Consider the following 4,447-nt stretch of genomic DNA (forward strand, 5'->3'; position numbering starts at 1 on the left):
TCGATTTAAAAAAAATTTTTTTAGTACATCCTCGATCTAAAAAAATTTTTTTAGTACATCCTCGATCTAAAAAAATTTTTTTAGTACATCCTCGATCTAAAAAAAATTTTTTTAGTACATCCTCGATCAAAAAAAATTTTTTTAGTACATCCTCGATCTAAAAAAATTTTTTTAGTACATCCTCGATCTAAAAAAATTTTTTTAGTACATCCTCGATCAAAAAAAATTTTTTTAGTACATCCTCGATCTAAAAAAAATTTTTTTAGTACATCCTTGATATGAAAAAAAATTTTTTTAGTACATCCTCGATCAAAAAAAATTTTTTTAGTACATCCTCGATCTAAAAAAAAATTTTTTAGTACATCCTCGATCTAAAAAAATTTTTTAGTACATCCTCGATCTAATAAAAATTTTTTTAGTACATCCTCGATCAAAAAAAATTTTTTTAGTACATCCTCGATCTAAAAAAAAATTTTTTAGTACATCCTTGATATGAAAAAAATTTTTTTTGTACATCCTCGATCTAAAACAATTTTTTAGTACATCCTCGATCTAAAAAAAATTTTTTTAGTACATCCTTGATATGAAAAAATTTTTTTAATGCATCCTCGATCAAAAAAAATTTTTTAGTACATCCTCGATCTAAAAAAAATTTTTAGTACATCCTCGATCTAAAAAAATTTTTTAGTACATCCTCGATCTAATAAAAATTTTTTTAGTACATCCTCGATCAAAAAAAATTTTTTTAGTACATCCTCGATCTAAAAAAAAATTTTTTAGTACATCCTCGATCTAAAAAAATTTTTTTAGTACATCCTCGATCTAAAAAAAATTTTTTTAGTACATCCTCGATCAAAAAAAATTTTTTTAGTACATCCTCGATCTAAAAAAAATTTTTTTAGTACATCCTTGATATGAAAATAATTTTTTTAGTACATCCTCGATAAAAAAAAATTTTTTAGTACATCCTCGATGTAAAAAAATTTTTTTTAGTACATCCTCGATCTAAAAAAATTTTTTTAGTACATCCTCGATCAAAAAAAATTTTTTTAGTACATCCTCGATCTAAAAAATTTTTTTTTAGTACATCCTCGATATGAAAAAAATTTTTTTAGTACATCCTCGATCAAAAAAAATTTTTTTAGTACATCCTCGATCTAAAAAAAATTTTTTTAGTACATCCTTGATATGAAAAAAATTTTTTTAGTACATCCTCGATCTAAAAAAATTTTTTAGTACATCCTCGATCTAAAAAAAATTTTTTTAGTACATCCTTGATATGAAAAAATTTTTTTAGTACATCCTCGATCTAAAAAAAATTTTTTTAGTACATCCTCGATCAAAAAAAATTTTTTTAGTACATCCTCGATCTAAAAAAAATTTTTTTAGTACATCCTCGATATGAAAAAATTTTTTTTAGTACATTCTTGATCAAAAAAAATTTTTTTAGTACATCCTCGATCTAAAAAAAATTTTTTTAGTACATCCTCGATATGAAAAAAATTTTTTTAGTACATCCTCGATCAAAAAAAAATTTTTTAGTACATCCTCGATCTAAAAAAAATTTTTTTAGTACATCCTCGATATGAAAAAAATTTTTTTAGTACATCCTCGATCAAAAAAAATTTTTTTAGTACATCCTCGATCTAAAAAATTTTTTTAGTACATCCTCGATCAAAAAAAATTTTTTTAGTACATCCTCGATCTAAAAAAAATTTTTTTAGTACATCCTTGATATGAAAAAAATTTTTTTAGTACATCCTCGATCTAAAAAAATTTTTTAGTACATCCTCGATCTTAAAAAAAATTTTTTTAGTACATCCTCGATCTAAAAAAAATTTTTTTAGTATATCCTTGATGTGAAAAAATTTTTTTAGTACATCCTCGATGTAAAAAAAAATTTTTTAGTACATCCTCGATCTAAAAAAATTGTTTTAATACATCCTCGATCAAAAAAAATTTTTTTAGTACATCCTCGATCTAAAAAAAATTTTTTTAGTACATCCTTGATATGAAAAAAATTTTTTTAGTACATCCTCGATAAAAAAAAATTTTTTAGTACATCCTCGATGTAAAAAAATTTTTTTTAGTACATCCTCGATCTAAAAAAATTTTTTTAGTACATCCTCGATCAAAAAAAATTTTTTTAGTACATCCTCGATCTAAAAAAAATTTTTTTAGTACATCCTCGATATGAAAAAAATTTTTTTAGTACATCCTCGATCAAAAAAAATTTTTTTAGTACATCCTCGGTCTAAAAAAAATTTTTTTAGTACATCCTCGATATGAAAAAAATTTTTTTAGTACATCCTCGATCAAAAAAAATTTTTTTAGTACATCCTCGATCTAAAAAAAAATTTTTTAGTACATCCTCGATCTAAAAAAATTTTTTTAGTACATCCTCGATCTAAAAAAAATTTTTTTAGTACATCCTCGATCAAAAAAAAATTTTTTTAGTACATCCTCGATCTAGAAAAAATTTTTTTAGTACATCCTTGATATGAAAAAAAATTTTTTAGTACATCCTCGATAAAAAAAAATTTTTTAGTACATCCTCGATGTAAAAAAATTTTTTTTAGTACATCCTCGATTTAAAAAAATTTTTTTAGTACATCCTCGATCAAAAAAAATTTTTTTAGTACATCCTCGATCTAAAAAAAATTTTTTTAGTACATCCTCGATATGAAAAAAATTTTTTTAGTACATCCTCGATCAAAAAAAATTTTTTTAGTACATCCTCGATCTAAAAAAAATTTTTTTAGTACATCCTTGATATGAAAAAAATTTTTTTAGTACATCCTCGATCTAAAAAAATTTTTTAGTACATCCTCGATCTAAAAAAAATTTTTTTAGTACATCCTTGATATGCAAAAATTTTTTTAGTACATCCTCGATCAAAAAAAATTTTTTTAGTACATCCTTGATATGAAAAAATTTTTTTTAGTACATCCTCGATCTAAAAAAATTTTTTTAGTACATCCTCGATCTAAAAAAAATTTTTTTAGTACATCCTCGATGTAAAAAAAATTTTTTTAGTACATCCTCGATCTAAAAAAATTTTTTTAGTACATCCTCGATTTAAAAAAATATTTTTTAGTACATCCTTGATATGAAAAAATTTTTTTTAGTACATCCTCGATCTAAAAAAATTTTTTTAATACATCCTCGATCAAAAAAAATTTTTTTAGTACATCCTCGATCTAAAAAAAATTTTTTTAGTACATCCTTGATATGAAAAAAATTTTTTTAGTACATCCTCGATCAAAAAAAATTTTTTTAGTACATCCTCGATCTAAAAAAAAATTTTTTAGTACATCCTCGATCTAAAAAAATTTTTTAGTACATCCTCGATCTAATAAAAATTTTTTTTGATACATCCTCGATCAAAAAAAATTTTTTTAGTACATCCTCGATCTAAAAAAAAATTTTTTAGTACATCCTTGATATGAAAAAAATTTTTTTTGTACATCCTCGATCTAAAACAATTTTTTAGTACATCCTCGATCTAAAAAAAATTTTTTTAGTACATCCTTGATATGAAAAAATTTTTTTAATACATCCTCGATCAAAAAAAATTTTTTAGTACATCCTCGATCTAAAAAAAATTTTTAGTACATCCTTGATATGAAAAAATTTTGTTTAGTACATCCTCGATCTTAAAAAATTTTTTTAGTACATCCTCGATTAAAAAAAATTTTTTTAGTACATCTTTGATATGAAAAAAATTTTTTTAGTACATCCTCGATCAAAAAAAATTTTTTTAGTACATCCTCGATCTAAAAAAAAATTTTTTAGTACATCCTCGATCTAAAAAAATTTTTTTAGTACATCCTCGATCTAAAAAAAATTTTTTTAGTACATCCTCGATCAAAAAAAATTTTTTTAGTACATCCTCGATCTAAAAAAAATTTTTTTAGTACATCCTTGATATGAAAATAATTTTTTTAGTACATCCTCGATAAAAAAAAATTTTTTAGTACATCCTCGATGTAAAAAAATTTTTTTTAGTACATCCTCGATCTAAAAAAATTTTTTTAGTACATCCTCGATCAAAAAAAATTTTTTTAGTACATCCTCGATCTAAAAAATTTTTTTTTAGTACATCCTCGATATGAAAAAAATTTTTTTAGTACATCCTCGATCAAAAAAAATTTTTTTAGTACATCCTCGATCTAAAAAAAATTTTTTTAGTACATCCTTGATATGAAAAAAATTTTTTTAGTACATCCTCGATCTAAAAAAATTTTTTAGTACATCCTCGATCTAAAAAAAATTTTTTTAGTACATCCTTGATATGAAAAAATTTTTTTAGTACATCCTCGATTAAAAAAAATTTTTTTAGTACATCCTTGATATGAAAAAATTTTTTTTAGTACATCCTCGATCAAAAAAATTTTTTTAGTACATCCTCGATCTAAAAAAAATTTTTTTAGTACATCCTCGATCT

The sequence above is a fragment of the Anopheles nili genome, unplaced genomic scaffold (assembly GCF_943737925.1).
Source record: "Anopheles nili unplaced genomic scaffold, idAnoNiliSN_F5_01 U_low_cov_5, whole genome shotgun sequence".
NCBI lineage: Eukaryota > Metazoa > Arthropoda > Insecta > Diptera > Culicidae > Anopheles > Anopheles nili.